Source organism: Peromyscus californicus, unplaced genomic scaffold (assembly GCF_007827085.1).
Source record: "Peromyscus californicus insignis strain IS unplaced genomic scaffold, ASM782708v3 Scaffold_8__1_contigs__length_139910024, whole genome shotgun sequence".
NCBI classification, from domain to species: Eukaryota; Metazoa; Chordata; class Mammalia; order Rodentia; family Cricetidae; genus Peromyscus; species Peromyscus californicus.
This window is the reverse complement of record NW_026294606.1, coordinates 48,098,858-48,126,617: the sequence shown is the minus strand read 5'-3', so window position 1 is coordinate 48,126,617 and position 27,760 is coordinate 48,098,858. Positions and strand designations below refer to the sequence as shown.

The 27,760-nt window shown below is 41.6% G+C and overlaps 1 protein-coding gene and 1 pseudogene across 7 annotated transcripts in view; one reads left to right on the top strand and one right to left on the bottom strand.

The window, feature by feature from the left end:
- The window catches only part of Hecw1 (HECT, C2 and WW domain containing E3 ubiquitin protein ligase 1), a 293,914-nt gene that overhangs the window by 218,157 nt on the left and 47,997 nt on the right, over positions 1–27,760 (bottom strand). The window lies entirely within an intron of this gene.
- On the top strand, positions 6,685–7,596 carry LOC128104767 (ADP/ATP translocase 1-like; annotated as a pseudogene).

Here is a 27,760-nt window from a genome sequence, read left to right as displayed (position 1 = left end):
AGTATCTAGCATCATCTCAAGACTGCATCTTCTCCTTGAGTCTATATTCGTGGATCGTTTCAGTCTCTTGTCTGGTAAGCAGTGAGATCCGTGATTAGATGTAAACACAAGCATGATGCTAGAGTCTAACAGATTTACACTGGAAAGTATTTGTAGTCTAGAGTAAGGTCTCTTTTACATCATAGCATCTGGAGAAGGAGTGGAAGGAAGATAAACTGAGGGAGGTAACTATCTTGTCCCCCCTCCACTGTTTTCCATGACAAAATGAGATGAGGGAGAAGCTATTGCTCATGTTAAGCCTTAAAGGATCTCATATTTACAGACCTACTGGAATAGGCTTCACTAGAATTTAATAGTTTGAGGGATTCGGGGAGCAAATAGTATGACTTTAATAATGGCACACTGAACCAAGTGAGATAACATACCAGGTGTATTCTACCCAGAGAACCCATGTCATATGTAAGGACCACAGGGATGCTTGTAGGAGAAGGGCCACAGGGAAAAGTACTTGCACATGGCAGAAAAGAGAAGGACCATAGGAATTCTTACACATGATGGAAAAGAGAAGTCATATTCAAATGATGAGGGAGGCTAACTGACTCTGTTGTATGCCAAGAAGATTAGTGCAGAAAGGTAGGTCAAGCCTCCTTCTACCACTACCTGCCTCTGGGATACTAAGCAATTTGTGGTTTCTTACTTTAAATGAGAATTAAAAATACATGCTCTCTGTAATGTTTTTGGCAACTGTAAGTGAGAAAAATATGAAAAAGTCATAAGAATATCAGGAGACTAAAGCCAACCAGTCCTTTATTCTGCTTTATTAAAACAACAACAACAACAACACACTTCTGGGACCTGTGAGATGGCTCAGTGAACAAAAGGAAAGGGACTACTGTCAAGCCTGACAGACTGATCTTAATCCCTAGAAACCACATGGTAGAAAGAGAAACAGACTCCCAAAGCTTGTCTTCTAGTCTCCATATGAGCTTTGTGGTACATGTACACACACACACACACACACACACACACACACACACACACAGTATCGGCAGCATAGGAAGAAAGCAAGAGAAAATAAATACATGTAATTAAAAAATTCTGCATCCATTCAGACTTACAGAAAAGATGTTTTAATTCCACATACACTTAGATTTACCGAAAGTTATAAAAATATTAGAATGAACTTCCTAATTTTATAACAGATTTTTCAAAATGTAAACTTTTTGTTAGTTGTGTTTTGTTTGTATGTTTCTCTGTGTGAGAGAAAGGATTATAAAACTGACACACACACGTGTGTATTTTTCCTGAATCATTTAAAATTAATCTGTTGACAGAATGTTCTCCTATTCCTTAACATTTTGGTTTGTACAGCCTAAACACAATACATTTTCTTATACACTATAGTACAATTATTTTTAAAAATTAGGAAATTAGTGCAGGTGCAGTGCCTGGGCAAGTACAGGCACTTGCCACCAAGCCTGAGGTTCTGAGTTCAATCTCTGCAGTCCACATTAGGATAGAAGAAAAGAACCAACTCCCCAAATGTGTCTTTTGACCTACACATACATACACACACACACACACACACACACACACACACACACACACACACACACACTGTTGCATGTACAAACCTCTAGATGCAAATAAATTAATATTTTTTAAAAGTTAGGAAATTATCATCAATGTGGCACTATATCTAATAAAAAAACTCACTCAGATTATGCTAATTTTCTTAACAGATTTTCCACTATTGCATTAGTGACTCATCTTGCCTAGCAGTTTGGTATTGTTGTACACATGGTCTACAGCTATATAAGACTGTTGAGCAGAGCCTCGGCCTCCACCCCAACAGCCTGTAGAGCAGCATTTTCCAGCACTGTGGGCAATCTGCAGAATGAGCTTCCAGCTTAGCTCCATTACTTCTCTATGTCCTGTGATTAAGCCTGTAACATCCTCAGCGAAAGGGTCTCAGTGGTTAGTTCTGGCAGACAGCCAAGAGCCAGCAATTGCTAGTGTTGTTCCGGGAGTCTCAGGGACCTCCCTAGAGGTACAACTTGTAGAAAGGTATCCTAACCCGAGATCTGGGATTTTCTTCTATTGTTTTTGTTTTTTTAACACTCACTGATAGATTTCTGTGATTCTCCTCTCTCTCTCTCTCCCCTCCCCCCTCTCTCTGTCTCTGTCTCTGTCTCTGTCTCTGTCTCTGTCTCTCTCTCTCTCTCTCTCTCTCTCCTTCGCTCCCCTTCTCCACTCCCTCTCCCTCCCTCCTTCCCCCTCTGTCTCTCTCTGTCTCTCTCTCTTACACACACAAACACACACACACACTTGCTGTGGAATAATCCTCCTATACACTGTAAAGATTTGTCACTCAAATTGGTTTAATAAAACACTGATTGGCCAGTAGCCAGGCAGGAAGTATAGACGGGGTGACCAAATTAAGGATGATGGGAAGGAGAAGGGCAGAGTCAGGAGTCACCAGCGAGATGCAGAGAGAGAAGGAGATGAAAGTGCCATGCTAATAAAGGTACCACCACGTGGCAGAGCGTAAATAAGGAATATGGGTTCATTTAAATGTAAGAGTTAGCTAGTAACAAGCCTGAGCTATTGGCCAAGCATTTGTAAGTAGTATTAAGCTTCTGAGTCAATTATTTGGGAAGCAACTGCCAAGTATTTGGGACTGGGCAGTCAGGACAGGAAACATCCATTTATACACACTTTTTAAAAGAAGCATATATGGCAAGCATCCAAGACCAACCCCTGGTCATCAAAATAAATTATTTTGTACATTACAGTGCACAGAACAACAGAGGGAGAGATGATTTCATAGAGGATGGTTGAAAAGCATCATGAAATGGTCCTGTCACTCTGAAGTGCACAGTGACAGCCAGGCCTGTGGCCTTAACAAGGTTGGCCCCCTACTCTTTGGTTGCAGAGGCCTCTGGGGAACTGCTTCTTCCACCTATCCTGCTGACCTCACCTCATAACGTTGGAGTTAGAGGTTCAGGTATTTCTTCATGCATTGCTGCATGGCACGGAACTGGTCTATAGTCTGATCACTGGATTTACTCTGTGCTATAATAGAAACAGGGAAAGGTGAACTTGAACTGTTCCCTATGAGGGCCACTGGTCATTTTTCCAAAACAAAGACGATTCTAGTTAACATTTCATTCTAACAATATCAGTCTGGGTTCTTTGTGTATGTTGTACCATCTCTGTACTGCTGGGAGTTGTAAGATCTTTTGCTATTACATGTACAAACTGATCTTTCCTTTCCTTCCAGCAGTAAAGTGTGGCTGCTCCACATGCTCTAAACTGGACAAAATAACAGTTTCTGGTCTGTAACAGATATATCTGCCAGCTGGAAGCACTGAGGTCTGCAGGACCACTTCTACCAGCCTGTTCCTCCTCACCTTCTCAGCCCCCACTAGGGTCCTCAGCCTGCATGCCTCTCCTCCACCTAATTAATTGACAATTAATCCAAAGAAAACAAATGTCACCTTTGATAAAAGTCATTCATTATAAAATAATTAAAAAATAGTAATCATCAATTAATTAGGTCTTGTTTCAAATAGATACCTGTCTTGGGACAAAGTCTTGTACCTAGTTGTGGAGTTGTTCACTTCCCAGGACAGAAAAGACTCATCATGCTTTGTCAGGGGATCTGTAGTTAAACCTGTACATTGATAAACTCTTGAAATGGGGAAATGCTGATCTATTTCTATGATGTGGGATGGTCTATATGTCAAATGTGTTGCTGATTGGTCAATGAATAAATCACTGATTGGCAGTGGCCAGGCAGGAAGTATAGGCGGGACAAGGAGGAGAACAGAGCTGGGAAGTGGAAGGCTGAGTAAGAGAGACACTGCCAGCTGCCATGATGACAAACAGCATGTGAAGATGCCGGTAAGCCACGAGCCATGTGGCAAGGTATAGATTAATGGAAATGAATTAATTTAAGCTGTAAGAACAGTTAGCAAGAAGCCTGCCATGGCCATACAGTTTGTAACCAATATAAGTCTCTGTGTTTACTTGATCAGGTCTGAGTGGCTGTGGGACTGGCGGGTGAGAGAGATTTGTCCTGACTGTGGGCCAGGCAGGAAAACTCTAGCTACATTTCTACCTTCATTCACATTTTCTGTATAATATTTTAGTGACCTGATTTGATGTTAACTAGCCTCAAGTATATTTTTAACATAATCTTCAAGCTACAGAGTTCATCATTCTGTTTACAGAAAATACAGACCAAGAACAGAAGACTCATCTTATCGAAGCAATTAGTTCAATCAGATTTTTAGTGTTAGAAAAAACTCTGGTCTCAGTTTAATTATAAATAAATTTGTTATTGAATGTATGAAAGACTAAAAAAAATGACTATAAATAGCAGGTGAAGGATGGAAATTTATGATAATTAATAATATATAACCTAGTAAGAGTAAAATGAAAATGATCTATTTTAAAGCATCCAGATATGTACACCACAGCATCGCCTTTCAGACACCATACCTCATCTTTCCATAAATGTGCAAAGCACAGACAGAGGGGTCACTGAAAACATCTGTGATAACTGGAACAGTTATTTTTGAAGAGGATTTTCTCTTTGTTGGATGCCTGTGAAGTATTACACCCTGTGGATAATGCACTGAGTTCAAATTTGAGGTAGGACTATTATCCCTTTTAGGAAGACTGAATATAAATTCAGTTTATCAGATCAATTTTAGAAAGGAATAAACAGAAGTTGAGAGTTTGAAACAGAATTCAACTAATACCTCCATGTTTGGGTATCCTTTAGAAAGCTGTAGTAGTCTGAATGAGAATGTCCCTTATAGGTTCAGTTGTTTAACACCTGGTTCTAGGTTGATGGTGCTGTTTGGGGACATTTAGGAGAAGAGTCCCTGATGGAGGAAGTTTGTTATTGGAGGTGGCTTTTGAGAGTTAGAAGCCTCTTGCCACTTCTAGTTAGCTCTCTTTCCCGCCGATGTGTATGTTCTTGAGAATGTGAGCTCCCAGCTTCCTGTTCCAGCAGCCATGCCTGCCACTTTCTGCCATGCCTCCTCATCAAGGTAGACTCATATCCTTCTGGAACAGTAAGCCCAAATAAACTCTTCCTTCTATGAGTTACCTTGGTCATGGTGTTTTATCTCAGCAACAAAAAAGTAACTAATACAAAAGTCTTCTTTCTTCCAAGGAAGTCATGTCACGCTGATAGGAAGATCACTGCTCTATGAGATTGTGTGTTCTTTGAGAACTCAAGAATCAGTATTAATTAGTACTGTGTCACTAACATTTACCTGTTTCTAGGTACAGAAAAACAAACATCTATAGGATTAGTTCATTCAGTAAAAGAAAACTGTGGCATTCTAATTAAATGATGGGAGCTGCTTAAGTAGGAAATTGGAAAGACTGGAATTTTCAGCCAATTGCTGAACACACACACACACACACACACACACACACACACACACACACACACACCCCTTCTACTTAACCTTTCCAAACTCCTCCACTAGCTTTCCCTTAGCATGCACAAAACTTATCTCCCAATAACCTGAACTGTCTAATATTCTTCCAGACTCACACCAGGGTCTCATTTTCTGGAAATCATCCTATTCTCATTCCATCTTAACCTTCCCTTTCACTTACCCATTCTGTAACTTCTTTTTGGTTGGTGATAGGAGACACACCAACTTCTCTAGATGGAAGATTCATTGACTACCAATGTCTGGTATAGTCAGCATGGCAGGCTGCAGTGACCCTTTGTGGAGGAAGATGCCTCACATAGGCCCACAGGGTCTGATTCTAGGTAGATGAGGAAGCTGTCTGTGTCACAAAGTCAAAGACCAAGAAGAGGGTAACTTGAAATCATGTTCAACTCTGTCCATCCTTTTAGTCAAATTGAAAGTTTTAGAGAGTCATGGTTCTATGCATTAAAATTCTCCTGATGGAGTCAGTCCATCGCTTTAAATAGAGACATAGCAGAGCGGTGTATGTCATAGCAGAGCTGTGTGTGCCAGATAACCTGCCAGGCACGGTGCCTTGCCCTCTCTACAACTCACTGTCTTCATTATCTCTTCACTCTGTGATAACTCCCAACCTCTTGCTTTATTTCCTCTCCTTCATGCCAGCATTCGAACATGTCCCCTCCATTCTCACTCAAACAACTTACTGATCTCCTTTTCTCAGCTGACAGTGGAAAGACATCTGGCTTCTCCCTTCTATATCTTCTTTACGTCCTACCCAGTTGCATCTTAGTTAAAAAGAATCATTACCCAATCCCAACATTTTTATTCAGAGACTAGAAAATGCACATGAGGGGCCAGAGAGGTGGCTCATCAGTTAAGACCACTTGCTCCTCTTGCAGAAGACAGAGGTTCAAATACCGGCACCAGAATTGGGGGCCTCATAAAGTCCTGTAACTTCAGTTCCAGGGGACCTGGAGCCCTATTCTGGCCTCAGCATGCACCAGGCATGCACACATACACGCAGGCACTCACACATAAATAATAAACAAACAAACAAATAAATAAATAAATAAAATAAGAAAAAAGAACATAAAGGGCAGTCTGGTGTGGTAGCACAAACCTGTAAACCCAGCACTAGGAAGCAGAGGGAAGAGGATCACAGCAAGTTCAAGGCTAGCCCTAACAACATTGTAGCATATGCTTCAAAAAACAAACAAAACCAAATAAAAACAGACAGCAAGGCCCCTTTGTGTCTCACAGAGACAGTGTGGTAGTGCTTGCCCAGATGTAGGGTAGGGCAAGGGTACTGCTGCTACAGGCTGTCAGTATGGGGGATCAGGCTTTGTGCTTCCTTAAGGACTTCTTGGCAGGTGGTATTGACTCGGCTGTTGCCCCTGAGGGTCAAACTGCTGTTGCAGGTCCAGCATACCTGCAAAGAGATCAGTGCAGAGAAACACTACAAAAGCATCCTTGACTGTTGTGTGAGAATCTCCAAGCAGCAGGCTTCCTTTCTCTCCTTCTGGAGGGGTCACTTGGCCAATGACATTGGGCACTTCCCCACCCAAGCTCTCAACTTCACCTTCAAAGACAAGTACAAACAGATCTTTCTGGGGGTGGTGGTGCCTGGATTGGCATAACCTGGCTTCTCCCTGGGCTTTGCTAGGACCAGATTGGCTGCCGATGTGGGCAAGGGATCTTCTCAGAGTGAATTCAATGGGCTGGGCGACTGTCTTACAAAGATCTTCGAGTCTGATGGCCTGAAGGGTTTCCATCAGGGTTTTAGGGTCCCTATCCTGGCAATCATCATTTACACAGCTGCCTACTTGGAGTGACACTACTACCAAGGGGATGCTGCCAGACCCCGAGAATGTACACACTACTGTGAGCTGGATGATTGCCTAGAGCTTGATGGGCTGGTGTCCTATCAATCGGATACTGTTTCTCCCATGGTGGTGATACAGTATGGCCAGAAAGGGGCTGATATTATGTATACTGGAACACTTGACTGTGGGAGGAAGATTGCAAAAAGAGGAAGGAGCTAAAGCTTTCTTCAAAAGTCCTGATCAATGGATTGAGAGCATGGGGGGCGCTTTTATATTTGGTATTGTATGATGAGATCAAAAAGTATGTCTAATGTGTTAGAAACTCAAGTTCACGGCTTCACAGTGGACTTGGTTCGCAAATTCACAGATCCATTGTGTGATTTAAAAAACTATTCTTAGGGGAATAAAAAGACAGATCGTGGCTAGAGTCAGAAAAAAATGCTTTGTTGAGTATTCATTTAACCACAAATACATTTTTTTATTTATTTTACATTTAGATTCTCACAACAAACAGAAGATAGTTTATCATACTTGTTTAATTATCTGAAGAACTGACAATGAAAAAAGTAACCAAATCAGAATGTGCCACCCAGGAAGCAGAATGATGCCTCTCACCGCAGCCTGGAGAACATCACGGTGTCCCTGACTAAGGATACCTGGCTGTGAAGATCACTCTGCTTCTAAGCTAACAGCAGTGACAGGGCATTGTCGGCCTGTAAGCTGGACTCCATCTCACAATCTGTCACAGTGTATCTCAGGCAGGATGGGTGGTCACTCCTGCGCTGCCTTTCGGAACCATTTAGAGCCTCATACAGATAGGCAAGCTAAGCTGACATGAAATTTTTTTCCCTGCTTCCCCCTGCTAACACAGCCACCCTAGATGCAAAGACATACAAATGCTAGATAAGGGATACTACTTTGTATAGAGCATCAACTTCAATACCGGCAGAAGTTCCAGGAATGTAGAATAGCTAAAAGCTGAAGTAACTTGAATAAAATTGAAGCCAAAGGCAAATCCAAGCCTGTCAGAGCTGAACATAGCTATACATCCAGGGCTCAGGCTTTTCTTGAAGGGAGATGAATCCAGACCCCACGTTCCCCACTGGAAATCAGAGGCATTGGAGGGTCGACATCCATTTAGAGAAAAGGGGCCAATGCTGCCTGTCATCAGCCACCGAAACAGGAGCCAAGAACCCTGGGAATTGCCTCAGAGACTGTGTCCCAGACCCAAGATACCAAGAAAGGGTCACAAATCACAGCACATGAGAAGAAAGAACACAGACTGCTGAAAATCAATACAAATACTTGACATGGAGTAGTGAGTCCCATGAGGCTCAGAAGAAGCAAATGAAATGGTCTCTCTGGACAGTACAATGGCCCTGTATTAAGAACAGCTTGTTCCCTGCTCTGAGTCACTCCATATTTTATAAACCAGTGTCTTCAGATCATGTCTTGACCAGGGTAACTCCATGTGACAGTAGCATTTGGCTCCATTTTGAGTACAAATGCAGAAGAAGGAGTCTCTGCTTTGCCATGCACGTAGATACCTGTCTAACACTATCCACAAGGCACTGATAAATAACTCACTCCTAAAAGTAAAATGCTAAAAGTAAAATTTATCAAAATAGATTGGAACCATATGAATGTATGGGCATATTAAAACCATACCAGAAAAAGTAGGCTCTAAAACTTAATGACCATAGAAGATCAACAAAGGGTACTGTACTTTCACATAGACACCTTTGAAGAAGAGGATCCTTAACAATATGTCATCTAAGTACCTAGTGTGTTAAGAGACCAACAGGCAAAGAGCTTTCCCAACTATCCTCTGGCTGCAGCCTCATACTGTACATGGCTAGTTCAGCCTACTGGAATTGCCCATCTGTTCATCTGACAAGACCTAGTCCTGCATTCACCTCTTCAATTTAATTCAGCCCTGCTTTGAAAGACTCAGCTCTGACTCTGGTGCCCCTGAAGCCCAGCTCTGACTCCAGCTGTTGTGAACATCCTATCTAATCACCACAGTGGTTCTTTGGCACCCGTGTTGACCTCTGCCTCTGTTTCCAGCAAGGCCTCTGTTAACTCTGCTGTGGTCTCTTTATCTCTTTTGTTGCCATTCTGTAACCTACATATATCCATATAAAGAGACATAATTACTGTGTGCTTTGTAATGTAGGAGCTGAGACACTATTAGTAATTAAGATTGAGGTAAAAGATCCTGTGTTTTGACAATGGCCAGCTACAAGAGAAAAAAAAAATCAGGACTACTTGGAAAATTGCAGGGAAAAAAATGACATATGACATAAACTGTGAATTTGTTGCTTAATAAATCCTGATGTTGTAGAAATACACAAAGGTAGCCTTCACTTTGAGGGTTATCTATATTTCGGACAGAGCACACATACTATACCTGACCTTGGACTTTGCAGTGAGACAAAGAAGTGGGAGACTTTCAACCTTGTCTCATGAAAGTAATAAGACAGCCTAGGAAAACACTTGGAGTAAGAATGTCTCCTTAACATGTTCAGAGAGGTAGAGGAGGAGGTGCGAGCCAGAAGATAGAAATGTGTCTGGAGCAAAAAGAAAAGGTGATTTGATAAAGAAGAAAAGAATATGACCCACAAAAAGTCTGGCCGGTGGATGTGCTGGCAGTCTAGATGTCAAAGACTTGTCTACTGAGAAGGAGTAGGAGCAACATAGAGTATAAACATCTGAAAAACATAAAAGTTAAAAAAATGAGAAAAGAATGAAAAGGTAGAAGAATACTAATGGTTTTCCCAGAAACTGGACAAATGGAGAATGGGTAATATTTAAGGGTTGATACTCTAGGTATTTCCAGATGTGAAGAACAATATAATTGATAAGAACGAGGCAGATCAGTAAGTCCCAAGTAGAATAAATTAAGTAAATCTGTGCATAAACACAGCACAGTGAATCAATAGGACATAGGACAACCTCTGTGACATCACCGAAGGAAAAGATTACCTAAAATGTGGTAGCAATTAGAAGTACATTTTCACACAGCAGCAAAACACTTCAGAAAATAATGCAATAATGTATTCAAAAGGAAGGTACTACAGCTAGTCTAGAATTATGTATTTAGCAAGCCTATAATTCAAGAGTAAGGGCTGACTCAGGTATAACAAAAACAGAGATTTCCTACTCTGAATAACTTAAAAATTATTTCAGCCAGAAAATATTGAATCTAGAAGTAAGTTGGATTTAAGAAGCCATGTGAAGCAGAGGAACTAGCCAGTGCTTTTATTTCTTTTAATATGAACTGACAAAAGTAATGATAAATGACCAGCTTTGAAAGTGTACTGAAAAGAGGAAGTCAAGGAAGTCCAAATATGGGAGGTGGAGAGCGGAGATGGCATTGCAAAGCTCTTGCATTGTTAGAGGACAATTCAGAGATTAATGAGCTTCAATGTTTGTAAACTTGACTGGGCCTCTTAATCAACTGAATGAAAACACACTACGTTCAAGTCAGAAGGCGAGAAAGGAAGTGTGGTTGACCCACTGGAAGAAGGAAGGGTGAAAAAACCCCGAGTGCATGGTGGTGGAGGTTGTTGTCCTCCCAACACTTCCGTCGGCACCTTTTCCCTCTTCTCTACCAACCCTTGAATGATGAACATCTTCATACCTTCTCTTGGCTCCACTGAAGACCAACTATCTGCTCCAGATTCTGCTGAAGTAAAATATCAGACCCTTTAAAACACCCTTGAATGATGAACATCTTCATACCTTCTCTTGGCTCCACTGAAGACCAACTATCTGCTCCAGATTCCACTGAAGTAAAATATCAGACCCTTTAAAACACCCTCTTGAAAGTGCCCACAGCAGAGTCTTACTATAAGCATTACACCATACATTCCCCAGGGCAAGGGAAATAATTTGCTCTCTAGTTCCAAAGGAGGTATTTTCTTCTGCAAGAAGAAACAAAGACTGACTAGAAGGAGCCATGGCCTTCAGGGCTAGGCAATGCCAGTTTTAGAGTGCTGTGGTCTCTAGAAAAATATGGGGCAGGGTAGACCAAGCGTAATGGCTGGAAAGCACTTCTCCCTAGGAGACAGTTGAGCTGTACTGGTACTTACACTCTGTGTTATGGACCACAAGCTGTCCAACAGTCTTAGGCATTTAAAATACCTCTATCACAGTGAGGGTATGTGTATGACATGTATCTTGGGTGGGAATGGTGCAGAAGGGACTTGGCCCCCTGACCAAAATGGGACTGAGAAGGAGCAACTGGAGTTGTCTCAATCAGTTGAAGCAGCTCTGATCACAACACTATTGCCTGTAGTCATGCAGATTGTACACTACACAAATCAGAGTTGGCCATTCATACAGAATATGACATAAACAGCACTGGGACTGTGCCACACCCACTCCTGACAATGATGCAATGGGCTTTGTTTGAACTGTCTGTGTAGTGACTAAAACTTCCTCGCTTGACCAATTCCTGTCAGTCTTCTTCACTAAACCCCAGCCTCGGTGCAGAACTGTAGCCGTAGCACAAATGCTCCCCATTCTGTTACACTAAAAGACTTCAACGAACACCGACATTGACTCCAGCCCCCTTAGAAGCCTGCCTGAGAACATGCAACTCTGCTGAAAGAATTCATCACTTGTTCCAGAAGAGACCAGATGACAGGCTCCTGAGCTCAGTTTTCTCAAAACATTTATTTTGGAAACTTAGGAACTACAAATCCTTCCCCTGCCCTCTCCAGATGGAAATCTCCTCCCAGAAGTGTCCTGCAGAAAGATAGGGACCTGAAATGCACAGAGATAGCTCTCCTGTCTCCTAGTGCCTATGGGGAAGTGAGTTAAGAACCTGACCTGGAAGTCTACAATTCCAGTTTGTAAACTAAGTCCTAGCATAAAGAAGTTTGTTTCCCTTACAGTGGTGAACTAGGAGATACAGCTGCTTTAATACTCACTTTTCAAGAAAGGATATAGAAACAGTCTAGATGACATCAAGTGAACTCCCTCCTCCCATAGCTCACAGCTCAATGTGGAAGGGAGGGAGAAAATAGTGTAAGAACCTGAGGTGGTAAGTTTATACAAGAAAACAGTGTCCTCCAGACTACATGGAAACTATACGTATGAACTCAAGGTAACTGTGACAGCATGGACAAGTCCCATGCAAGCTGAAGCCAGACCAAATCCCACCTTGGAAAGGGGAGGTGGACATAAGTCCCCACCTTTAGACAAGGAGCTGTTGCCAACTGTGATACTCACTAGGAGAGAGTCAGTTTTCTTAGAGAGTGTAGCCCCCTGGTAAGCTGACCATGCTCTAGTGGAAAGCAAGACCAGAAGAACCCAGCAGGGCAAACATTAAACCTGTAGGCCATGTCCTCTGTCAAAGGCATTAGTTAGCTCTATCCCACCACTGTTACTGCCTGCAAAACACATATCTTTCTTGGACTGGTTCCATTAAGTGGCTGCAGATCTTGGCAGATGTCTTACAGTTCTCACATCTCCAGCATCTTGCAGTCTCCACCACAACCCAGGCTTTACAGGCTTTCACAGCCTTCGCCTCTCAGGGACTCCTGACCTCTCAGAGTCTTCATAGAAAGACTTCTGTGCCATATACTGCCAGGCCTCAGTGACTCTCTGAAACTACAAAGGAAGGCTCTGTGACTCCTTCATTCTTGCATTCTTCATGCCTCTATAGCCAGAACCATATGGTTGACACTGCCAATTTTAGTTACTAGCTTGAGATACCCCTAGTCACCCAGGATCACATCTGCAGGAACCTTAAATGTTGCTTTCTAAAAATCTCTTTTACAAGCTTGAGGCTGAGTCGGGTGGAGCCTTGGCCCCTAGGCAGCATTTATGTCACTTCAGCACAAAGAAGGTCTCTTCTTAGTGGCAGTAATCACTTCAAAAATCATAGCCCCTCTTCCAGCACAGGCCTTGCCTGAAACATTAAGCTCACCAGTGCTCATTTTCTCTCCAATCTTTACATTTTGTATTTTCTTCTGTTCTTTTTTTAATGTTTGAAGGATTTTATATGTTAGGTCTCAAATCTGGGACAAATGGCCTATTTAACATATCAAAGTGGACCTGGCCCAGGTTCTCCCAGCATCCCTCAGTCCCTACCTGTGACAGGGTATGGCTGGTATACCCTGTCCCCTACCCTAAACTTCTCCAGCCCAGGGACTGGGTAGCCCTTTCCCTCAGCTGCCTTTCCCTATATAATCTAACCATTTACCTGGCCTTTTCGTCTACCTTTTACCCTCCTGGCCTCTTGTTCTGGATCTCCCCTCCCCCCTCTCTTCACAAGGCTCGGGGTCATGTCCACTCTGGAGTCTCCTAGATGTCTCTCTGCCTCTGACTATGCTCTCCTTTTTATCTACAATAAGCCTTCTCCTCCACCATACCTAGGATTTTCATGTCCTTTTCTTTTTCTTTTTTTCATTCATCTGGTGCCAAAACCCAGGACCAGTCATGTCTTTTTAATTTATTTATTTTTCCATTCATTATATACATGTTTTTTTTCTGAGAGCTCAAATAAATCCAAATGTAAAATTTTTGCTTTCATTTTAAGAAACCAAATTGTGGTGGTAAATGATAAGCATTATTAGCAAAAATCATGCTACACACTCAACATTATGTAGTATTGAAATCTCCTCTGTCCATTACTTCTAAATTTGGCCTCAGGCATATTCTTAGGGTAAGGGCATAAAGAAGCTGAGTTCTTTGTCAAAGTGTCACAAGAACGGTGTGGTCTCTAGTCAACATGCTAACATTTTTTCTCTCTGAGATCTCTTGAACTAGCCTGCATTGTCCATTGCTCTCAGCACTACTGTTTTCCAGGCTCCTGTTAAAATAGCCCTTTAAGCTCTGCTTACAGCATCCATCTGCTTTTCTAGGCCCAAACTCAGAAATCTTCCACATTCCTGAACAAAACAACATGGTTAGATTCTTTGTAACAAGAGCCCACTCTCTGGTATCAATTTCTTTTTAGTTGCTGTGATAGAAGTATTTATTTTGGCTTATGGGTCTACAAGTTCAGAGTGCATAACAGCAGGACAGCATAGCAGCAAGAAGCAGGCAGCCAGAGCAGGGAACTGAGAGATCATGCCATTAACTGCAGGCATGAAGTAAAGAGAGGGTGGGACTATATGTTCTCAAAGCCTGTCTCCAGTGATATACTTCCTTCAGCAAAGCCACACCTCTTAAAATTTCCCAAAGAGTGCCCTCAAGTGGGGATTACCTGTTCTAATACCTGAGCCTATGGGGAACATTTCTTACTTAAACTACCACGTTCATTTCTTAAAAATGAAAGCAGAAAATTTGCATTTGGAGTTATTTGATCTTCCAGGAGAGAAAATCCTGCATATATAAACCCCCTCAACCAACCTCTGGCCTTCCTTTTTATGGGTGAACATAACCACGGTAAAGGTCTAAGAACAATAAAATGCAGATTGTTCATTTTAATGCCACACCTTGCTCTTAAACACAGTATAATGCTATTAAAGCACCATATAACTCAAGCGAAGGTGGTGTTAGCATTTCAACTCCCAGTTTTTTAGACTGAAGAGTAAGAACACTCTGTAGCATTTTCAGTGTGGTTCCTTCAGTCTCATCTTTGAGTCTGCACTAAAAGCATTGTTCCATTGTAACTGGAGCCCTTGGGCACAGCTGTCAGCCACTCCACCCCAGCATCCAATGATGGTTGTTTTCCATTTATAGTTTCCTGCGGAAATCAAGAATCTCTCTTCTCTCCCTCTCTCCCTCTCTTCCTTCCTCCCTCCCTCCCTTTTCCCCCTCTCCCTCTCAATGTCAACAACTTTGATGTCTTCTCACTACAGGGAAAAAAAGGGGCGAGGGATAAATTATTATAGAGAAAATGTCTTCTTTTTGTCTTGGTGATCACATGAGAGACCTGGCACTTCTAAAAGTGGCTGATAGTCTACAAAACTTTTTCTCTAGACATTATTTTTGGGGTTTTGTGCATTTGAATCAGGTTCTAACATTCTTAAGAAAGATATTTTCAGGAAGAGTTTTGAAAATGTTACTTTTACAAGTGACTTTTCCATTTCATTAGGCAGCCCCATAAAAGAGAACATTTAAAAAAACTTTTCTAAGACTTGAAAGTCATACTGGAAAGAACAAGGGAGTGCCAATGGCACAGTTCAAAGCTCACCACCTCTGGGCTGTGCACTGGGAAATGCGGCATCTCAGCCACACTTAGCCCTTGTTTTCTTTCTTTAAAAGAGGACAAGGACAGGAGGATCCAGACCTACAGACTAGAGATTTAGCCTTGGACTCCCAGGCACTGTGTAAACTGGATGTGGTGATGTGTGCCTCTCATTCTAGCACTGGGAAGACAGAGGCAGAAGGATTGGCAGTTCAAAGTCATCCTTAGCTGCGCAGGGAATTCAAAGAAAACCTAGGGTAGACTTCTGTTTTTAAAGCTCAACAAAGAACAAAAATAAATAAATAAGAAGAAAGGAAGAAAAAAGAAAGAAAGAGAGGAAAGAAAGGGAGAATCTGAATCCAAGGGCTAGAGTGAGAACTAAGAGCATTTCACACAGTTACAGTGAGCATCAGCTAACTCAGTAAGTGTCAGCTGTCACACGTACAGTACGTGTGTGGATGACGATCATTTGTTATTTTGTTTAATCTTAGAGAGTACCTTGTTCAGTCTACTGGATTCCCGAGTGACATAAAAAACAAACAACAAACAAACAAACAAATACACATTAAATCCTTCTCTATTGTGCCCCCTATTGTGAAGGGCATTAAAAGGAACGTTTTGCTGTATCTATGGAATAATGTGGTAACTCTGCCCAGAGGGCCAAAGAAGATAAAACAGCGTCCCCTAGAAACTTTCAACATAAAGTGTATCTAAGCATTATGGACAGATAAAGATTTAATGTGACCGGTATTCAGAAGAGAGTGTGCACCATACAGGGAAGTAGACAGCAAGAAGAAGACAGTAGGTTTGCAGCTTACAGAGAAAGGGGGGACCCTGCTGCAGGGGGCACACAATACCTTTGAAATGCTATGAGTTCTTTACTATGTGAAAAAACTTGTGCTGTGCTTCAAGTTCATCACGACTCATTTAGTGCACATAAACCTCTCTGAAGGAGGTGCTGTGCCATCACAGATGAAATTAAGGCTTGGAATGATTCAATCACTCATCTAAAGACGAAGATCAAACAAGTAACAGAGTCAGGGCTAGAGTGCAGGCTTGCCTAAGTCTGCACTCCTTTTTAAACAAAATGTATAAGTGCTAAGGGGCACATCCTGGCTGGAAAATGGAGTACAAGCAAGATGATTGTTGGTAATATGTTGCAAATATGACCAAAGACCAGCCCGTCTCATATTATTTCTGATATCAGGATTCCAAGATTTGGGTCATTAGATAGTGGGGAGTACATCAAAATTTTCAATGAGGTGCATCATATTGGTGCATTGCTAAAATAACTTCTGAAAACATCACCACTCACGGACCCAAAAATAAGCTCTTCCAAAGATTGCTTAGTCATTCTTCCATAAGCTGAGTCATTCACTCCCAGATGTGTGAGGAAGCAGAAATTGAGTCTTTCAAGGTTCAAGGCTTCTACTTATTTTCTGGGGGGTAATAAATAGTTGAGAATATTTGTATTGACATGGGACAAATGTTCATCTGTGAATCACAAAATCATTTCAGGAAAATTTCAAATCTGCAGCTGTAGTGTTCTGGTTCTTACACCTTAATGCACATAAAATAATATCCAGAGAGTTTGTTAAAGTGAAAATTCTTCTCTTGAGGTGGGGGAGAACTCCTCTTTCCCAAGCTATCAGGGCCACCTAACTTCTGTGGGACTCTGCTTCTCTGCACCACCAAACCTCCCCAGGTCCTGTGGGCTTCCCTAGGCCTCCCTTTCCCTAAGCCTCCAGGTGGGTCAGCGCCAAAGACTTGTTGGCTCCGTTGGACCTCCCCTGTCCTGAGCCACCGAGCCTGCCTCCCCTTTCCTGAGTCACGGAGCCTGCCTCCCCTTCCTGAGCCACTGAGCCTGCCTCTCCTGTCCGACTCCCTTTGGGCTCCCTTTCCAGGCCATCAGGCACTTCTGGCTTCTCTGGGATTTTTCCTCTCTCGCTGCCAGCTAGGTCTACTTCGCTCAGCTCTAAAGGCCTGTGGTGCCCCTTGCTCCCAGGCCCAGCTGTTTCCTCTTCCCTTCCCTGAGATAGCAGGCCTCCTGGCTACACATGCAGCTTTCCAAGGGCTCCTTGTCTCAACCTTTGGATGACTAGAGCTTACTCAAGGCAGAGCAACTAGATTTGGAGAGTCAAACCAGAAGACAGCAGAAGAGAGGTCCAGAAAGGGGTGTGGTGGCTCCTGGGTAGGGTCTGTTCACAAAACAATAGTGTACTCTCCAAAGACTAGGAACAGAGCCTGAAGCCCTCATTAAAATTCCATTAAAGGAAAAAAGTATCAATCCTCTTACCACTTAATCTTGTCCTGAGCATTATACATGCCTGCACTGAAAGAAGAAAGGTAATCTGAGCAGAAGGAAAGACAGACACAACCAACAAGCTACTTCAGATGTACAAGTCCCAGCACAGAAACAGAAGGAATGTGAAAACTACATTTGGGTTTGAAACCTAAATGTCTCTCAGAATGAAGCCTTGGTTCCTTGCTGATAACACTTTTAACGTACTAGAAATGTTAGTAGATTGGGTCCCTCTGAAAGCATTTAGGTTACTAGGGACATGCTCTTGAAGGGGGTTATGATGGCTGATCTTGGTTGCCAACTTGACTGCACCTGGAATCAAATAAAACCCACGTAGTTGAGCATGCCTATGAGGGATTTTCTTGACTGGATTATATTGAAGTGCTTCCCACCCTAAATCTGGGCCCCAATTTCTGGTGGCAGCCCACATAAAAGGATGTGGGAGGAGGAACCTTTCACCTTCTTGCCCTCACTCTTGCTGGAAAATTCATCCATACTGCTACTGAAGCATTCTTTTGAGGCTATTAGTATGTATACTACTTCTTTGGGATTTCAAAGAAGACTGAATACCAGCAACTGTCTAGAAATCCTTTGGGATTCCAGCACCATATTGGGACTGCTAAGACATCCAGTCTCATAGACTGAGCAACTGCTGGATTTTGGGCCTTCCCATCATGAGACAGCTATTGTTGGACTACTCAGACCATAGCCTATAAGCCACTACAGTAAATCATATCAATCTATCATCTATCTGTTTGTCTGTCTATCTTTCCGTGTGTGTATGTATGTATGTATGTATGTATGTATGTATGTATGTATGTATCTATCTATCTATCTATCTATCATCTATCTAATCTATCACCTATCTGTTCCTTTAGAGAACTCTGACTAATACAGATTGTGTTACTAGGAGTAGTTCTAGAGAGACAACTAGAAGGATAATTTTTTTAAGTATCTGGGATAGGCTTTCCAATTCACCAACACCTACAGTTACTGAAGGCTGTACTAGAACTAGGTTGCATATCAGATACCCTTCGTATTAGATATTTTCATTACAATTTATAACAGTAGAAAAATTACCATTGTAAAGTAGCAATGAAATAATTTTTTGGTTGGGAGTCATCACAACATGAGGAACTGTATTAAAGGGTTGCAGCATTAGGAAGGTTGAGAATCACTGGTCTAAAGTTGTGAGAATCTTCTCTCCAGCAGCCATAGAGCTCAACTTTCAAAAATAGAACATAAAGCCCCCATTAGAGGATTGGCTGTATTACAATGAAAATCTAAGTTCCAGCCTCAGAGAGTACCAGTGGTTAATGCACTGCATGGTAAGGAATGGGATCTTGGAACTTGGCATGGAGATGTGTAGAAGAACCCTACTGAGCCAGAGAACTTTTAACCCTCAGATTCTAAAGGATTTATCTCACCTATGGAAGCAGACTCTCCACCCTTAGTGAGGGATGCAGCCCCAGCCCTTTCCTCTGCAGTACTGCCCTCTCCACCTAGTTGACTTACCAGAGGAAGTACTCTTAAATAAAACTGGTTTTCCATCTTCCAGAAGCTCAGTTATCAACTGATTCTTGGTTAGAGGTGGGACTTCATGTCTACTTCCCTTCTCTGAGCTGGGATTTAGTCTTGGTGGGACTTGCACAGGGCTTGTGCATACTGTCACCATCACTGTGAATTCATAAATACAGCTACCCTGTTATGTCTCGATGGCACTTTCCTTGTAATCGTTCCTCACTTCAGGCTTTTTCTACCCGATCTTCTACAGAGATCCCTGAACCTTAGAAGAGGGGATGTGATATAGATGTGCCATTTAGGGCTGGGCTATTTAAGTTTTTAATCAAACAAAAATGAGACGATTGCCAGGTGATTAAGTATACTGCATGTGAGTTGCCTTTAGAAGCTTGGCAAAATGACAGCCATTTTAAATCACTTAACTTTGATTATTAGCCATACACAGCAAGAGAAAAATCATTGCTCTGTAATATACCAGTAAGTGGGTTGGAAGAAAATGTTTGTGTATTTTGGAAAATGAAACAAAATTCCTTATAGGTATCTTTGTTATTGCTAGTGGACAGCCTTTTCTTTTTATGAACAAAAAGTTATCAGAGGAAGAGATGGGAATGGGGGGGGACTGGGGGGAAGGTGAGGGGGACGGGAGGGTGGAGAACAAGGGAATCCGTGGCTGATATGTAGAACTGAATTGTATTGCAAAATAAAAATAAAATAAAATAAAAGTTATCAGAGGAGACAGCTAGTGACTTGGGGAGGGTGTAATGTGGCAAGGGCAATAGTATGTGTTCCTCTGAGCTCATTCTGTCTCCTAAGAAAAAGGATCTTGGTCCATGGATGGGCTAGAGTGTTACTTCCTTGGTCCCAGCTAACCATGGGGAAGTAGGAAAGGAATTGTGATTGCCTCTAAGACATTAGAAGATAAAGTTTTGCTCAAACTGTAGACTATTTGTAGAAGCCAAGGAAGAAACATTTGGACAGTTGACTGAAATGAGGAAAATGCTCTAAGACCTGCTATGCTTACCCTGGGAAACCCAGGGTAATAAGGTATACACTCCCTTATAAGGAGTCTGCAATTGGCCCCTGAAGCAAGGCTGATGTTTCAGAAACTAGGGCTTTGTCAGGCTCTGAGGGCCCATCCTAGGTAATTATAAATTTAATATGCATTTTAATATTTTTATTTATAATATATTTAAATATAATTTTAATATATATTAAAATATATGTTTTTAATATAAATCAGTAAAATCTTCTAGGAGTTATTTAAAATAATGGACATCTAGGTTATAGTGGCTAGACATTGGCTCCTTGGGCCAGTGAAATTATCAAGAGTTTATCTAACTATCTAATTATCTAACACATGATGAACAATGAACATCCACTGGTAGCAATATATGGTCACTATGTGCTGAGGAGAAGACAAAACAAAACAAAACAAATAACCCAGTGTAATGCACTCAGCCACAAACAACCCATCTTCAAAACTTCCATGTGACTATCCCTAAGTAAATTTACCTTTCCTTTCCAGGGTAGAAAACTTCTCTTTTCTGATCAGCCATGCAAAGTAGCCTTTTAATTTTCTTCTCTCCTTCCCTTTTTGTCTTAGTTAGGATTCCTACTGCTGGGATGAAACACAATGGCCAAAAGTAACTTGGGGAAGAAAGGGTTTATTCCATGGTACAGCTTGTACATCATCCAGGAAAGTCAGAGCAGGAACTCAAGGTGGTCACCTGGGAACTGAAACAGGCTCTGAGGGAGTGCAGCTTACTAGCTTGCTCCTTGTGGCTTGCTTCCTGCTTTATTGTAGCACCCAGTGCCACCAGCCCAGGAGTGGCACTGCCCACAGTGAGCTGGGCCCTCCTACATCAATCATCAGTCACGAAAATGCACCACATTGTTGGCCACAGACCAGTCTGGAGGGGTCATTCTCTCAATTGAAGTTCCCTCTTCTGAAAGGACTTTAGCTTGTGTCAAGTTGACATAAAGCCATTCAGCACATCCTTTTAGTCTTTCTTGAATGAAACATAAGAAAAGATGACATTTCTGGATTCCTGTGACATAAGGCTCCTCTACTCTGTCCACCCCACCCATCTTGTAGGGGTGAGTCTCTTTTGATCTTTTTCCCGGAGTCCCAATATTTACTCCATTCTTTATTAGACACAGTGACCTTACGAGATGCCTCACTCGTCAACACTGGAGATTAATTCCCAGTTGGCTCAGTTGTTACTATGGTAGTCACATCTAATAGCTGGGGTTTGCACTCGCTTTTTATTTCTCCCTAGAGAGCCTAGGATGCATGAAACAAAGAACCCAAGCTTCTCTGGTTTCAAGATGTGGCATGTCTGAGCTCTGCTGCTTCTGTGGATATACTATGAGACCACTGTTTGGAGAGACTTGGAGCTGGAAATCATAATTAAAGGCACAATAAAGTATATAATGGTGTAAGCTCGATCACCCAGTGAGTGTGAGGCAGACTGCTTGTTTGTATTTTTTCCAGTTATGCCTTTTTCATCATGAATTAAAGAAGCACCCCTTCCCTGAAATATAGGAGTCTCTTCGTTGCCTTGTCCAAAGATTACATATACTGCTAACCAGAAAAGAAGAATATTTCCAAAACCAAGTATTCCTGAGAGTCTCTGATAATTAGGGCAGAGATCTAATTGTCACATGTGCACCCTGTAGGGATCTATGCCAATTACGAGGATTCTGAGAGCTGGGAAAGGGAGATAGGACTGAAAAGACTCTGAACTTACATCTTGAATTGTTTATTTTCTTCTATCTTAATTACATGATGTACTGGCTACTTTTATGCTAACTTGACACAAGCTAGAATCATCTAGGAAGAGGAAACCTCCTCTGAGAAAATGCCCCTACCAAATTGGCCTGTGGGCAAGACCATAGTGCATTCTGTTAATCAGTGACTGATGTGGAAGGGCCCACATCAGCCCGTTGTGAGTGGTGCTACTCCTGAGCTGGTGATCCTGAGTACCATAAGAAAGCAGGCTGAACAATTCATGAATAGCAAGCCAGAAACAGCACCCCTCCATGGTCTCTGCACAGCTCCTGCTTCCAGATTCCTGATCTGTTTGAGTTCCTGCCCTGAATTCTGTCAGCAATGGAGTGTGACCTGAGAGCTGTAAGATAAAATAAACAATTTCCTCCTTATGTTTCTTTTATTCATGGTGTTTTATCAGAGCAATAGAAATCTCAAGACACATGTTGTATTAGAGTACAGGTACAAATAGTTGAATTGGTAAACATGAACTTAATTTGGACTCGATGTGTTTATGTTCAATGAACAAATGCAGGTAAGTGAGAAAAAGCCCAATGGTGAAAATGCCATTGGCTGATCTGCCCTGTTAACCATGTCTTATGTGTTAGCCTGGGTTTCTTTCTTTCTGGTTTTCTGACCAGAGACCCACTAAATGTCTGAATGCCACTGACACCAAAAATAAAATAGATATTTCCTGGACCCACGCATACTCTGTTCCTGAGGTACTTGGCTTTCTGGGAAACATCATTGTAAAACCTGAACCCCATGTATTCGATCTGGCAGAAATGAGGATATTCTAAATACTCACTTGTATCTCTCAATCTAACTCTCAGACTGTTGAAACAATGGACACCATAGAAATGTGAATTTCTCCGGGAATCTCAAGCTCAGGGAAGGAAAGAGCACCAGTCAGAGTGGGAACTTGTTTTCCAGGGAGAGAGTTTTGAACAGTTCCAACAATTTTCTAGACCACCTTCCAAGACGAGACTGAAACTCAGACAATGATGGGCCAGCAGGGCCACACCTTGATTGGGAATGCACATCCTTGGCTCTCCATTGAAACTTTAATCTTACCTCAGAGCCCTGGAGACAGACATTGGGATTTGAGCATTACTTTGTTTCTCTTCTCAACATGGCTATGTTAAATAATTAGACCAGTGACTTTGAAAGGGCATTGCCTATCACCCAGAGCAGTTGTGGAGTTCCTTGGCTATACAGTTGTAATCTTCATTCCACATAAGAAAGTCAGGGATGCTAATTTTTTATGAGCTCACACTTGGTTTTTCATTTTGTACTTAAGATTTGAGCAAAGAAAAAAAACCTCATATACAAAATACAAAGGTGCTTCACACTTGTGCACTTTTCCCCAGCCATTCATGTGTGGTACCATTTGATCTTTCGTAGGGAGCTGAAAATCTGAACCAGATACCGAGTTATCACTTTGTTTCAATTCAAGGGCAGTGGTTCATAGCTCTTTCCCCTGCCTGGCTAAACCTATTGTACATTTCTCTCCTACTACATACAAAAAGACAATTGTACATATTATGTGCAACTCTCAACATGTTTTCAACAGACTCATTTCTTAGCATCAGTGAACCTTTTCTGGCTCCAATGTCACACAATCAGCTGGTTCCTCTCACCTCGTACTGGTCAATGGTGTATACTTAATAATAGACCTTTACGAAACCCACCCCACTTTTCTGACCTCATCTTCCAGGTCTGTATAATTCATGCACTGAGCACTTCCTCTTTGGACAAATTATATATGCAACAGCACTGACAAGGTTCTTAGTTTTGTTACATTGTGAGTGGGTAGAAAGAGTACGATATTTGGGGTGAGTGTGGTATCTATACATGAGTGTGGGGTGGTTGCATCTATGTATGCACACAAGGAGACTAGAATAAGACCTCGTGTAAATTCTTCTATCACTCTCTAACTTTGCTGCCTTGAGCCAGAAGCTTAGTTTCCACTAGGCTGACTGGCCAGCAAGCTCTTGGAATCTGCCTGCCTTTGTTTCCCAGTGCTGGGGTTACTGGCACACACAGCTTCTGGACTTTTATGTGGGTACTGGATGATGATGATGAGAACTCCAGTCTTTAAACTTGCCAAGTAAGTGTGTTTACCTATTAAATACCCCAGCCCCTTATTTTTGATAATTTTAATTCACATAAGATGACTATATGTATTTATGAGGTGCCATCTGATCTTTTAGTACTTTTATACATTGTTATGGTGCCCTATTGCATTCTGAGTAACTATGGATGTTCACAATGCTGAGTATAGTGTTCATTAAAAAAATCGAAAACTAGAAAAGAGGATTTTTAATGTTTTCACCACAAAGACACGATGACAGTTTGATGTAGCTCCTTGATATGCAGACCTACTAACTCTTAAGTATTTTGCTTTCTAGGCATTTTGGCACCTGGTAGGTATATTCTTCATGAAAGATCCACTCACAGGTGGAGCCTAGGGTGATGACCCCTTCTTTGGCTTAAGTTAGTATGTTTGAGTTTCTGTTCCAAACAGTCCCAACTCTTATATGATAAGAAGGCAAATGTCTATTAGAGTGGTTTTATGTCCTGCCACACTGATACTAAAGATGATGATCAGCAGATGAAAATGGCCTACCCCTCTCTCTACTCCATGATTCTTTTTTTAAAAAATTTATAATTTAATTTAATTTTACATATCAGTCACAGATTCCCTTGTCCTCCCCCATCCCACCCCCCTTCCCCCCATCCCACCCCCCATTCCCATCTCCTCCAGGGCAAAGACTCACCTGGGGATTGAGTTTAACCTGGTAGATTCAGTCCAGGCAGGACCAGTCCCCTCCTCCCAGGCTGAGCCAAGTGTCCCTGCATAAGCCCCAGGTTCCAAACAGCCAGCTTATACACTGAGGACAGGTCCCGGTCCCACTGCCTGGCTGCCTCCCAAACAGATCAAGCTAATCAACTGTCTCACTTATCCAGAGGGCCTGATCCAGTTGGGGGCTCCTCAGCTATTGGTTCATAGTTCATGTGTTTCCATTCATTTGGCTATTTGTCCCTGTGCTTTTTCCAATCTTGGTCTCAACAATTCTTGCTCATATAAACCCTCCTCTTTCTCGCCAATTGGACTCCTGGAGCTCCACCTGGGGCCTGGCTGTGGATCTACTCCATGATTCTAAGACACCCTCCAGAATAAAAATTGATACAGCCTTGTGAGGTGAGGAGTTCAATCCAGCTGTGAGTGGGGAGGAGTCATCCTATTGAGGAATGTAAAGGTGTAAGATTCAAAGGTAAAACGCAATAAAACCTTATTTTCTCCAAGAATGTATAGCAGTGGTCATTTAGAATAAGAGAAAATTATTTGCGTGTTAATTGAGTCCATTTTTTTATCTTCAGAGAAATACTGTGCCGATCTCCATATTTTACCTAAAGACTGGTATTTCCTTTGTTTTTGGATCCCATCTCATTAATCATCAAATGTGGTGGAAAGTGGACAGAGCTGGTGATTGAGGTCCTCTTTCACAGCCACATGTGTAATAATAAGCAGCACATGATTCCTTGTAATTACCTAATACTATACCCAGGGAGAGATGGGATTTCTTTCCTCATTAATATTAAACACAAGCAATGCATGAGTACATTCTTTTGGAAAAACAATTTCAACATCACAGAAAAAATTACAACCCTCCTAGCAACCAAGCCTTCATCTCCCACAAGTAATTATTTTGGTTTTATTATCAGCTTGGTACATTTTCTGTAACTAACAAAGACAAACAGGTAAATTCAATGCCCTACTTAAAGGTTTTACTTTACCATTCTGGCATGTTAGAATCCAATCTTTAAGCCACTAAATATAAGTCACTTTTTAAAAAGCAAACTAGTTAGAAATTTACAAAACCCAGAAGAGAAGTACAGATTACATGTTGTGGAGGTTCAAAGAAAGGAAGAGTAATTTTGCTTGTGGGAGTAGGAAGATGCATGTAATGTAGTACTCAGGACTATATAGCTGTCTTATTCAAATTCTAGATCTAATAATTATTTATTAGCAAATCATTTAAGCTACCCACACTTTCACTGCTTCAACTTTAAATGGAGACAGAGTGATCATGATCACACCTGCCTTTGAAAACTGTTTAACCATTGAGATAGTTCAGACCCCTTCATTAGCCATTGCAGGGGAGAGGATGGCATTTGAACTAGGTCTTAAATGATTCAAAACTTCTAGAAAAAATTCTAGCTATTCAAAATACAAATTTCCTGAGAGTTGGGATTTTATCTCACAGGCTCAACTTCTTTTTATGTTTTCTCCCTCACATTTTCTCAAACACACATTTTCTGAACTCTGTCCCAAACTACCTTATCCCACGCACTCCCTCTCTCTTCTTGCAGATTTCCCTATAATATTCTGAGGTCCTTCTAAACCTCATCCAACCTCACAACAAAGATCTCCAGATTCATATCCACTGGGTCCCTGAAAATGTAAGTTTATTTGGAAATAAGGTCTTTGTGTGCTGGTTAATTGCAGATCCAGAATCATCACTAAATCATCCTAAATTCTAAGTGGACCTCACATTCAGTGACTTGTGATCCCATGGGAGAGGGCATAGACACATACAGAAATAAGATCATGAAAAGATGTGGGCAGAAAATACTTTTGCTGTCACAAACCAAGAACTGTAAAATGTAAAGATAAGAAAAAAAAGTCTCTCCTACAGCCCGTGGAGGAAGCATGGCCCTGACATACTTTGATATAACATTCTTGTTCTCAGAGTTTTGTAAGAATAAATTCCTGTTATTTGAGGTCAACAAAGGTAATTGTTATGGTTCCCCTGGAGACAAATTAGCCATCCCACAAGAAAGAAACATGCATGGGTCCTTTTTAAAAAGCCCTTTGCCTCCTGTACATTCTTCCCTTCAGTGATTGTACAACCTCTTGCAGAAGAGCAAACTGCTGTGCCTGCCCCACAGTGGCCAGGAGCTCATCATTCTCTCACTAGGTCAGCTAAAACCCTGTTTTGCCCTGACATTTCCTAGCTTCTCTGCAAAGCCTGTGAGAGAGCTCCCTACCACTGTTAATATATATATAAGAAAAGCATTATTTTTTTCTGATGGACAGAATTGCTTTTCTAGTCATTCCCTTTAATTTTTTATTGCTCATTAATGGACAATGATCCCCATTATACTTTCTATCAAGTAACAAATGGAACTGGAGTATAATGTAGACTGTATTATATAAAATATGCAAAGCATTCCTCTTATAAAGGGTAAAGTATTTGCCCATTTTTTAACTCTACAAAGAAAAACATGAGGCTAGATAGTACATAAGAAAGATAATTTATTTAACTCATAGTTTTGGAGGTGTGAGAGCATGGCACCAGTACAGGCTTGGCTCTGGAGAGACTTCATGGTAGATAGCATCACAGTGGGTGATTATGCAAATGGAAAAGATCCAAGTATAATGGTGAAGACAGAAAGAGGCCAAGGATGGGTAGTTTGCACTTTTACATCCACCCTTGGATGAAAACCAAGTCTCCATGAGAATCACTTTGTTCCTTTCCAAAGCTGGTGTCCAGGAGAGCTGATTGCTTTGCATCAAGTTCACTGTCTCCTACATCATCAGTCCTAGACCCAAATTCCCAGGAACACACACAAATCACATCTAAACCATAGCAGGGAACTTTACTCCACTCCATATATATTGTACAGGAGTGTTTTGTCTGCATATATGTCTACACACCAGAAGAGGCC